We start from the raw sequence: 13,115 nt of genomic DNA, 5'->3' as shown, positions 1-13,115 counted from the left end.
CAAGGCACACTTTTGTCTGATACACAACATGTCAGGCTTTCATCAGGGTGACATCAGAGTTAGATGTTACAGCTACAGCGCTCACCTTTTCCCATTGAAAAGATGCTCTTTGATCGTAATGAAAAATGCATTAGGTGATTGCAATGGCAACTGTTATTAGATAGGAGCAGAGAAACTGGGGGATGAGAGTGGGAGACGATGGATTTGTACCTCTCTTGGCAGTTTTCTGGTCAGAATAAAAAGTGAAAAGATATGAGAACATTGGAAAAAAAATAAATAAAAAGTTTGGTGTAACATAAAGACAGAGCAGCGTTCATGCCGGAGCCCACAGTGATAGGTAGTGAATGTGCCTGTCTTGTGTATTTCTGTGGTCAAAGAAACAGAGCTCTGTGGGACTTCTGACAGTTATGTTAAGCACAAAAGATAAACAGCACACAGGGAAAGTTTGACTTACATAAAGTTGGTTCTCTTTTCATGTCTGAATGAACAAAGATGAGAAGTGTGGTGTGTAGTGTGCATACAATATCTCCTTGTATATCATGTTAGCTTAGACAGATTTGTATTTTCACTCAAAATGCTTGTTTACCTTTTATGAAGCACAGTCAATAGGGGTATATTGGATCATTATACATCTCTAACTTGCATTTTACAATTAAGTTACAACTTAATTGAGAGGCTAATTTAGTTCATGTATAAGAGGCAGCGGTGTATTTTTAGTGGTAGGCATAGGGAAAGGCCTCAATGCAGATGTTCTTTTAAAGGGGACATATCATGCCGATCCCTGATTTAATACTTACATATGATATAATACATTGGAAAAAAAGATCTTTCACCCCCTGAATTTTCAAAAAATGAGATATTGTATTTTTTCTGATATCCTAGAACGAGATTTGATACCACTGAAAATAGGTCATTGCCATTTGGCTGCGAGATTGGAGTAATCTGATAAAACAGCTCCTCCTCTGTGATGTCAGTTAGTCACACAACTGCCACTGAGGGATATACCCACCAAGAGCCGATTATAAACGTATAAACTATACATGTTACAGTACCGGTTTGACTCACCACACTGAAGCGTCCTGAGATGATCTGTGTCGAGGTGGATTTTCTTCCTCCTGAGCTGCAGAACCGTCCGGGTCTGACTCGGGGTCCAATACAAAAGGGCGTATCCTACACTCTGCCATTTTATTAGTGCTCTCAATGCCTTACGGTGAACTTTTGGCAAACAGCAAACTCGCTCGGTCTGCTCCATTCAATGTGGAGATTTTGTAAATACTGCCATGCTGCAAAAACCGCCCCTGGCTCTACCCCCTCCATCCCTCTGATAGAACTGACCAATCAGAGCACAAAGGGCTATGACACTGCGAGGTTACTGGAGGCCATTCTCGAAACAGAGCGTTTCAACGAGATCTTCAGAATGGCCTAAACTGAGGATATTGTGAACGCTATTGTGGGGAAATGAAGGAACTAAATGACTTGTACTGAGGGCAGAAATGCTTCACAGACATCCTAGTATGGCATAGTGAAAAGAAGAAACAAGCATGATATGTCCCCTTTAAAAATGTCTCCTGCATAAAAGACAAAACACTTAGCACAGGAAGAGGACTCTTCACTAATTCAGCAAAACGTGGGCGACTGGTACCCACAACTTCTCCATGACAAGAAAAACAGCATGAGCCCTCGAGGAGACAGATGTGAACCTACAGGAGATTAAAAAAACACATTAGCTTTCCTGCGTCTCCCACTGAGCAGCATGCCACTTAATGGGAGAAATCAATCAGATCCCTGGACTGCAGGAAAAAGACTACATCCAAAGAGTGTGAAAAATTTATTTAAAAAATTCAGGGGGGTTGAGTCACAGTAAAACAGTGAATAAGGTTTTTAGTTTGGCAGTAAAAGTAAAGTTATACTGATACAGCAACATTGGTTTGTGCCTCTGATATTGCAACATATATGGTCAAAGATGTAAGTGTGTGCTAATCTTTGCATTGATCCAATAAAAAGAAAAACAACTCAGCAAAGTCAGGAAAATAATACTGTGTTGATAAAAAACAGATTGTGGTAAAAGTGTTTGATTCTGCAGGAGCAGAACTCTGTTTCAGCTTATTCTCATTTAGTAGAAAAAAAAAGTGTAAAAAGGATAGAAATTCGCATCCATTGTACACCAGAACAGCCAGTTCTAGTCTAGCTATCACTAGATGAAAGGGGGAGTCATGAACAGGTTGCCAGTCAGTCACAGGCCACATGCCAGTCAGACAAACAAGCGATCTCAGACACGCTCACCACCAATTCAGAACCAGCAGTTGAGTATGTCGCCAAACCATGGGAGCAGCCAGAGTTTCAGAAGGGAATCAACACATGCATGGAGAAATATCCAAACGCCACAGATATTTAAAGCAGGAACCTACTGTCTATGAGCCAACAGTGTCACTGTTTGGGGGAAAAACACAAATGTAGACAAACATAAACTTATCTCTGTGCTGTTCTGATTTGGAGCGGCTCAAAATGTTAAAGTGCTACTTTATCCAGATTTAAAACACATAGTTGTAAAAGATAAAACCCTTGCTAGAAAAACAATCAGGAATATCTTGTGCTTAAATTGGAAGATGTTTGCATCATAAAGCTGAACTAAGGTGTATGTTCTGTTAAAGTAAAGAATATTATCAATGTAGCTGGTGATTATTGCCTATCCTATGTCTTATTCCAACAAACAGGTAGAGCAGTGATTCCCGACCAGGGGTAAAACACATCACAGGGGGTACGTGGAAACAATTAATCATTTATTTCCAACTTGGACGTACTGAGATAAGCCTGTTCATAAAATGGTACGTGTGTGCTACAACTAGTTTCCCCAGGGAGACAATAACCTGTGGTTAGGGATGGGAATCTTTTTCCCTGAAACTATATAGTACCGGTGCCTGGTACCTGGCAATTGGTATCGGTACTCAGTGGTACCGAATTTGTGGTACTTGTATGTATGTTTATGTGGTAATAAATATTAATTTGTTTAATAATAAAATCTCAATTTCATCAGTTTAATATATTTATTTCTCAAGAGATAAACTTGGAATGCTGTGTTCATGTCCAGCATGGAAAATTGCCTACTCTTCCACTCCCTCACAGTCACAAGGATGCGTTTAGGTACCGAAACATGGGGTTTGATTGTACATGTCTCATGAAAGCTAAGATGACAGATGAAAAGGAAGTAATAAGTCTGTAGTGAGTCTGAATATTATCTAATTAAGTGTTTTGTTCCTAATTATTTAAGCTTAAATGACTATTTAAAGGGGACTTATTTAACAGACCTACATGTTTATTTTTTTTGTTTTATCTAACGAAAGTTAGATGTAATTATTTTTATAACTTATTTGTTTTCAAGCAACACATAATTTATTTTTATATTTAGATTGAGTCGAAAAGAAGAAAATACCGGAGACTTAAATGTTCAATTAAGGAGATAAAATGATCTTCATTTAATAATCAGTTGTGTTACATTCTACTTTTGAAGACTCATCAACACGCAGGTGTGAGGGGTACTCATGGCATGACAAAAAGGCTTAGGGCGTACACAAGACAACGAAGGATAAGAATTATTTTCATAGTCAATAATGCAATTTCAACACTAAGAAAAAAGGGCTTTGGGCAGCAAAGGTTTTTGTCAAAACCACTTTTCTATGAAACACAAATCTGCAAAAATCTGTTTGCCAATTTAACACAAGAACTATCCACACAAACAGTTATTCCAACATTGAGTGCGCACTCATGATTTGATACAGATCCATCCATCCATTTTCTATACCACTTATCCTGTTCAGGCTTGCGGGTGGCTGGAGCCTATCCCAGCTGTCACTGGGCGAGAGGCGGGGTACACCCTGGACTGGTCACCAGCCAATCAGGGCTGACACAGAGACAGACCACCATTCACTCACACGCTCACACCTCGGGACAATTTCGAGTGACCAATTAATCTGGAAAGCATGTTTTTGGACTGTGGGAGGAAGCCTTGATACAGATCAAATATCTTTGTTTGAGCAAACAATATTTATTATCGTGCCTATGGCTAAAAGAGAGAATCCTGACTGAAATAACTTGAATACAACACTTTACTGCTAACGAAGTTTACAATAGAAAAACAACATGGATAATATTTCCATTCAAAGGTATAACTGTGGGTTGAATATAAACATATGCAGGTGGTACACAAAACACCTCACTAACTTCTCCTTTTCAAAGCTCATTAATACTGATACAGACTGTGAACTCTCATAGCTGAAGCTATTCAGGGTGTAGCACAGAACTGTCATTAAATCATTGAGCAGCAATAGATCTTGGTTGAAGTTACAGATGGTTTAATGTCCTTTTAAGCTGCACTAATTTGATTTACAAAAGCTGAAAGCCCTCCATTACATTGTGCAGTTCATGTTGCAGATGTTCTTCTGTCCCTCCACTGACTCAAGAGTCTGCTAAAAGGCTGACAAGCCTGACAGGCTTTCAGGGATCATTAGGATGTGACTCATCAGAATAAATATCTCATGGCTGAGCTCCCACAGTCAGCACAGCTATGTCAGGAAAAATAGTCATTTTTGTGAAAATGACAGCATGCAGTGATGTACCAGCAGTAATTCATGAAGTTCACTTTGAGTAGACTTTAAACAAACTCCAACTGCAAAAAGAGACAGGAAGTGAAACTATGAGAGCCAAAGTCATTTCAGAAGGGACCAATGCTGCTGGGATAGACTACTTCCTATTGCTGCTACAGAGGCACGCATAGGACAAGGTGTGAAATGACTCATCTTGAAGTTAGAAATGATTGTGACTTTCACAGTGAAGATAAAATGATATTTGGTTGCCCTTTTAGAATAAAAACATTCAAATGATCTCAAACAGGATTTGCAAAGCAGTAAGAGTTGAATCATCTTCTAGTTCAAAGCAATAAGAAGCAGCCAAAGAAAGGACTGTGAAGAGAAACAAATTGTTTTTATCTGTTCCCTTGGATAAAAAGAATAGCTTTCCAGTTTTAAATAAACCTAAACTGATTACCTCTAACGTGCAACACCAGAGGCTCTGATGAAACCTATTTATACAAATAGAATTAAACCAAGGTTTCCTAAAATGCGCTCCAGGAAGATAAACCGCCTAAAAGGTCCATCCATTTAACTCTGAAGCAATCGAATCTGACAAAACAAATGGGCTCTGTATTCATCAGACACCATCCTTGTGTTGTAGTGACCAATTTCTCTCTGCAGTCCACCTCCAAGCCTGTGACAGATCGCTCCTCTTTACACTAAGCTCTGTGGTGACAGAGCAAATTCTGTTAAGACAAATACAGAGTCATTTCCCTTTTCTCTAACGCTGCCATCCCTGCATTCATATAAACCCAAACCAAATCCCTTATTTAATTTAGCTTGCCTTTAACGATCCTTCGTAGGATACACTCATCTAAAGCTGGTTTGCCATGGCCGTACACATTTTTCTTCCTGTTTGCTTTGGAAACAAAACGGTCATTAAGAACATTTTCAGAACACTCCAACCCACCACATCAGCCATGCTGGGTTCCCCTTTGCCACATCTTAAACTTGCCACTAATAACAGTAATTGTATTGCATCTGTGCAGTAGACTGCTGAGATAACTCCACTTAGTCTCAATTATTTCATTATTGAATTGCAGGACAAGTCTTCCTTGAAAGCGGGGGCAGAAATCATGACGTTAGAGGTTAAATGGAAAGGGTGGAGACTCAAATCAGAAGGAAACTATATTTCCCCACTGCTTAGAGAGCACTGTCTTAAAAAAGGGTTACATACCTAGGCCTGTCACGATAACAAATTTTGCTAGACGATAATTTTCCAAAATATTATTGCTGATAAACGATATTATTGTCAATATTATTTTGATTTTTTTTCCATTTTTTCATTGATGTAATTATGATAAATGGGATAATAAAGTGAGTACACCATATCAAAAGCAAGAAACTTTAATTTCTTAAGAGTATTTAACTGTAATTAAAAGGTCAGGATCTTTTAAATAAAATAAATTAAACAAAAAATATAATAAATTTAACAAACAAGAAAGAGAAAAAAAATACAATGAAAATGAATTGGACTCTCTTTTAGAAAAAAAAAAATGTCAATGAAAATAATTAATACTAATCAAAAACAATAAAACATAGACCCTGTCTCTAAAGAAAAAACGAAACTCCAAAAAACAAAACAAAAAACAACAATAAAAACTATAGCCTAAATAAAAGGGAGTTTATACAGTTCCTGAATTGTTTGTAACATGTACTTTTTCCCAGTCAATACGTACTGTCTGTCAAACATTTTTAACATTTCTGGCTTTCAACCGTATTGAAGGGCTGCATTTCTTTGGCAATGTAGCTGTCTTTGAGCGCCCACCATTTGGTGCTTTTATTTCTATTTACTTTGCAGACCAAAAGCCTCAGTAAGAGCGGATTGTCAAAGAACAAGGCTCTGCTGCACCTTCCCTTCTTCTTCTTCTTCGTCGCCACTATTTTCAAACAAATGCGACATATCAGCTCGTTGGTGTTCATGAGCTCACACTTTGTTCATTCTGCTAAAAAACAAAATAGTCCCACACTGGGACTGTGGCAGGCGGCTTAAGAACCGTATCTTTCGTGCCATCACTCATATTAGTGTGTGTTTCCTCCTTACCCCTCAGGACGCTCGCTTCAGCTCTCTCTGTGTGTACACGCGAGCAGCCCTGTCTTCACCCCCTTTTTTTTTTTTGACAGATGCTCACTCCGCTATAAATTCGATAAATCCGCAATAGAACCTATGCACCCCAATGTTAGGAAAGATAGACATAGCGAGCCATCTTCTCATTCAGCCTCTTTGGTCGAAAGAGAGGAGGAAAACAAACATGCATGCACGTGTCAGTTTATCGAGGCTGGCAAACTTCCCAGGACGTTTTTATTTATCGTTCTGTTGATTGATGTATTGATTATCGTGACAGGCCTATGTGTACCCATTTTTGAAATTATCAAAAAAACAATATATATTTCATAAGTGGTTTCAGATATGTCATTATTTACTTTTTTAAAATGTTGACTGGAAAAAAATAGAGTCCCGTAATTTTTTTACCCTTAAAAGTGAATTTACCCAGCTTCAGTTAGCCTACAAAGGCAGCGGAGGAGGAAGTAAACACACTTGCTTTTTATTCTGATTTTAATAAAAAGATGTGATGTGTTTTCAGTCATCCAATTTTTTGGGCAAAGTGAATAAGGGCACAGCACCCTATCTGACAACAGTCCAAACTACATAAAACATTTGAGTATTCAAGCTTGTTAGTATAATGCTAAAGGGAATTTTCTGAGTAAATCGGGAGTTTGCTTCAAATTTTGGATTAAACATACAAGTATGACTCCAACTTTGTCTTTATAACTCATTTAAAGCATCCAATTATGGATAAACCAAATTTATTGACATTAATCTAATTGCGTTGGTGGGGAAAGGGTTATTTAGCCTTTTTCTCATTCTGGTGTGTCATCCTTTCAGTATACTAGCTTCAGGAAATGATGATAGCATCGTTGATAGTTGTTGCACTCAGAGTGGAGACGACAGAAGAGAGGAAGTCACGCAATTGAACCCTGAAAGAAACATTTCTTTGATTTTGTCATCAAAAACTGATGCTGTTAGAGTTTCAAACAAGATCCTTCAACATGCTGCAATCAGTGGAAGTGTCTCTGTCTCTCTCCAAATCAGCTTCTCGTCAATGTCTGAAGGGTTATCAGATACAGTTGAATGTGGTTGATTGCAGCGCAAAACAGTCCTGAGAGCTTTTCACTGTGAAAGAATCAGGGTGGCACTTCAGGGACTGGAAGTGGTTTTTATCTTAAAATATCCTCTTTAAAGAACATCACAGGTCAGCATGAAGCCATCAGCCAAGAGTGTTGACACAGAGACGACACTGGCTTCATCCCAACATGAGATCTATTATTCATAAGTACATCTCTTGATCAAGCAGGGTAATGTTAGCCATCCCACGTCTGTGTGTGCACAGCCACACCTTCTCTGAAAGAGACAAACAGATGGTAATGCCCGCTCCTCATCTGCTTAAGATGTTGTGATGAAAGGTTGCCAGGGCCAGAGGGAGCCGCTCCAAAAAACCAGACTGGGCTTAGAAACATGAAAGTCTCACGCTGTATTATGTAATCTTACATTTTCAGTGGAAGGCAGTGGAGCTTGAACTGAAAGGGCTGTTAATCATTGTTTATATTTTGAATTAACCTGCGTATTGGTTTTCACTGGAGGGAATTATCAAGTGGGCTTTTGAATGTGAGAGTTTTCAAAACTGCAAATTGCTGTTTCACAGACCACACAGTGACAACATAGCCTTGCTATCATTGTCAAACTCTTCAAAACCAAAGACTGTGCTGACAAAAAGGAGCAAATAAGAGGCTGGAACAAGCAAGCTTTACTTTACTGGTGATTAAAGGATTATTCAATGTCTTGATGTTGTCAATCAGTCAACCGACAAAGCTCCAGTTTGAAGCATGTCCTTGCCTTAATCTGTATCTCAAAAAAACCTTCTATCCAATGAATAAAACCAGGAAGAGACAAATAAAAAAGTCTCCTTTTAATTAATCCCACTGCATAGGACATATTTTCATTCAGACAGTACCGTTTGACAAGCGACAAGCACACTATGAAAAACTCTACACCACATCCTGTTAATCAACCACATCCTTGACACGCTCCCTCCCTTCCCACACCCCCATCCTCCCTCTTTCTCTCTCCATCTCAATTCTTTTCACCCGTCAATCCCAGTGCTACAGTTGTCCCCTCTTTTGTTAAATCCTCAGTGTGCGGGATCCAGACAGCCTCATAACTCAACACCAGCTCATTAGGATACAGAGAAGAGTCACAGTTAGCCTCAACACTGCCTGAAAAAAGAGATGGAGGGGAAAAAAAAAAAAAGAAGAAAAAACATGAATGTTCTGAACTTCACTGTAGCATCTTGCGTGGTAGTGCGAGCAAGTTGCTTTGCCAAATTAAGGATTACTCTGCTCAGTCAACAATCAGCTTAAGCTAGCAACTAGCAACGTCTCAACCTGTACTTACATATTGATTCAGAGATGTTGACAGAAAGGAGAGGGTGATGACATTGAGGGGGTGACTGCACATTGAGCGGATGCAGCCAAAAAGCAAGATATTACAAAAACTGGAAAGAACATCTGTACTGCCACAAGCAATCTCTAAGTCCTTGGAGTGCAGTTATTTTTAGACATAGCATCGTCTTCCCTTATCTTCCATTTATGGACAGTTGGAGATGAACTGTCTGACTGATGAGAGTATCCACATCCTGAGAGATTTACTTCATGCCTGAACTCTGAAAATGAGAAAAGAAATCCGAACCTATAGGGTATGGATGACCAAACAGTATGAAACAATCTCTGTTTACCGTATAAAACAAGATGGACTGTCACAGCATCTGAAGCTGACTCACTGTGAAAATGAGGAAAAAAGAGTGGGGAGCAGCAGTGGGTTTTCATCTCTAACATGCCTCTGTTTTCATTGTTTGACGGATTAGGAAAACAATATTTGCAATGTGTGTTAAAGTCGCAGTGAGACCACATCACTGCGTCCCTTCTTTGAAGTTAGTCTGCTGTTTCTATTTGTGGAGGTTTATTGACCTGATTAACTGCTTTGCCTAATTTACTGCAGAGCAAGAGAACTGTATAACTCCACAGTTCACTTCTAACTGTGTTACCAAGACAGCCCATTACTGAATCATCTTTAAACATTACACTTCACTGACATCATGACTCAAATGTGCTAACAAGAGGAAAGCTTCCAGTAAAGACAGTGAAACCCTGAAGTCTCTCAGTTTATAAGACTAAAAGTCTGCAGCTGACAGTTCTAATTTAATGTCATTAAAATTCTAACAAGTTTCATCTAGCAGTTTCATTGTATAGGGGCAACTTCGGGCTAAAAATGCAGCAATACTAATAATTTCCAAAATGGTGATTCCTTGAGTTTCTACTTTATGCGTGCTGAATTTTCACAGCGTTTCATTGATCTGAAGAGTTAATTTCTTTATCGATACAAACTGGGGGTGAATTCTTTTGTACCATTACAATTTTCTATGGTTAACAATTATACATATACATATACATACATACAAATATGAAACTTTTTGCCAGACAGCTCAAAAGCCATCTCAGCTCCACCTCTTTGCCTATGTGCATATTAAAGGAGTAGTCAGTGGTCTGGGAGAAAACGAGTTGAGAGGTTGTTGATAAATGAATTTAGACCCGCCTCTCCCTTCATACCCCAACCCTGGCTCCACTGCCGAAAGATGATGGATATGTGTCGTCATGGAAACGACTGTAGAAACTGCGTAACTGACCAACGTGGCGGAGGCTGGACCAGCGAACGCTTGAGGGTCAGTTAGCTATTAAACCTGAAGTCGTATTTATTACTTTAAAAATAGTAGTGGTAGTAGTGTGATGAGTTTTAGTAGTATTGTAGCAAAAGATATTATAATATTTAGATATATAAATACTTTCTAATCAAAGATGTGCGATGCTCCACAATAGAAAGGCCCAGGTTGTTGAGCTTGCCTTTGAAAGAGACTTGACCCGCAGATAAACGACAGAGTGGGAGGACGCTGTCCTCAGGAGATTTAGCTGTAACACCCGCCGGCTCCAGCTGTTTTAGAGGTGCTTCTATCTTTAGCTCGCTACTATTGTTTGGGTTCTGTGATTCTTTGATAACCCTGACTCGTCAGACAACAGTAGCCACAACTCGACTGCCATAATTGATAACATCACAACAACAGTTCATTTTGGCAGATAAGACAATAAGATGAATGCCCGACGGCTGTTACTGTTATGTGAAGCACCATAAAGCTAATCTTGCTCACCTGTCCAGCAGAAAGACAGCAACATCTGCAATCATTTTCATCTCTGTTAAATTGCGGAGTTGCCTCCAACGTCGGAAAGCCACACCAATGTTGACCCGGGTCTTCCCTCTATTATGGTCATAGACCTTCTTTTTCATTTTATGCTCTTCTGTCCTTTTTCTTTTGGGCTGTTTTTCGGCCATTGCTACCGTTGGTATTGCACTACTTTCTTATGCTAACTGCGCACGCTACGCAAAATACTACTCCCCCCTCCCCCTCTGTCTGATCTGTGCATGAGTATGATCCGCCCCCTGGGTGTGTACCCTGTTTTGGTGGCTCGGTCTGAGCCACAGTATTTATTTACCTGCTGAAATTCAGAGCCAAGGCTGTGTATTGAGACTAGACATTTTTTCAACACGCTGTCAGTGATGATATCTTGTGGATGGAGAGGAGAAATACGGCGATTTTGACAAATAGTGCAGACTAGACGATCGCTGACTACACCTTTAATCAAAAAATAGATTACATCAAACATCAAATTACATCATCAACATTTCTACTGCTACAAGGTCAGCCTGTAAGCAATCTAACACCTATATGTTTGCCCCAACAAACTGAACAGATCAAGTTGACTGCAATGAAATAGTTTTGGAGAAAAATCAAAGCATTTGATGTTTTGCCAAATAATGTCTCTAAATGAAAACATTTATAAAACTGGGGGTTTGCAAGAGTCAAGTCCTCGGGGGACAATGTACATATTTGCCAAGGACAAATTGAGATATGCATATGGCAGGCAAGAGAAACATCTTCCCTCCTCTAGCATAGCTGAACATGCTAGGAAGATCCCGGTAAACTATTCACTTACATGACTTTTAAATAGCAGCATTACACACATCAAAGTAGTACAACTAAAATAAAATAAGAAATCTTCTTTAATACATAAATATGGTACAGAGAGTATTTATAAAGGGGGTAAAAGCTATCACAAGTATGGACAGGGAGAGCACTGGCCATATCACAATGACAGACAGCCATCAGGATGAAGCTCAAACTCATCCATGAGTTTTAGGAATAGTTACCACCCCCCCACCCACCCCCCCACCCCAAAAAAAAACAAAAAAAAAACAAAAAAACAGTTAAAGAACTGTATTAGCTTGCAAAGGTTTACACACCAAAGCCAAGGCCCACTTTTTATTCCGGCCTTCTAAGACGGAATAACAGATTAGTAGAGAACATTACTTTCAGACATGAAGCCTACATTATTTAAGTGCACCAGAGCTGTCATCACTGACGATGGTGAATATTTTTAATAATTTAGTCTAACCAAGAGTTAGACTAAGTACTGTTTATGGGAGGTTTTTCTCTTCTTGCTAGTGTGGCCGTAGTTAAAACTTTATTTAGATATGTAGCATCATGTTTCCAGCAGTCTCTCTGACTCTCATTCAGGGTCTCTCATGAGGGGGGGTGAGGATGTGAGCATTAACCTCTCATCAAGATGAAGACAGTCCAAGTCTCTCTGAAGAGAATATAGGCAAACAGAATAAAGTCTGAACCAGTCACAACTATTAATGTAATACAAGTCAACTCTGGTATTATGCAATTTGAATTTGAGTTGAACGTCTTTATTACTACACTTCAAACCACATTTACTAGTTTACATATGAAACTACATGAATTATTAATGGTGGCCAACAGCCCACTCAGAAAGAGGTGACACCTGCCTGAAGAGTTGCCCACAACAGCTGCTCTGTACGCTCTTTTTGTTATTTCCCCTTTCTGCATTATTCACTTGTTGCTTAATTTATATGAAGAGCATGAGGTAATGGAGACAAGATGACTCATAATGCCGTCTTTAGGTGACTTACAATGACTCCAACATACTTTCGCAGCTGTACTTCATCCTCTTGTTTAGTGGTGTCAATCATTTCAAGCTGATTTATTTTATAAGTAAAATTTAGTTATAGTTGGGATATCTAGAGTTACAGCACATTCCTTGTGTGTATGGAAGCAAAAAAAAGACACCAGGAAACCTGCAGACACACACCATCTATCATAAAGACAAAGTGGAGTCTGGCAGATTACAGCTTGTGCCAAAGATTCAGCATGACGCTGGGAAAAAAGCTGAAATTACTGTGTAGGTGACCTCATGTATTACAATGCCCCCACCCACTGCTGTTTTAAATGTGTCTTGCACAGAAAAGGTGTTTTTTTCTCTCCTGCTGTTGCATTCCACAGATTCTGTTGACTCCTCTCT

This window comes from Halichoeres trimaculatus, unplaced genomic scaffold (genome assembly GCF_033239565.1).
Source record: "Halichoeres trimaculatus isolate MK-OKI-2021-1 unplaced genomic scaffold, fHalTri1.1 fHalTri1_scaffold_12, whole genome shotgun sequence".
Lineage (NCBI taxonomy): Eukaryota > Metazoa > Chordata > Actinopteri > Labriformes > Labridae > Halichoeres > Halichoeres trimaculatus.
This window is presented reverse-complemented; position numbering follows the sequence as displayed.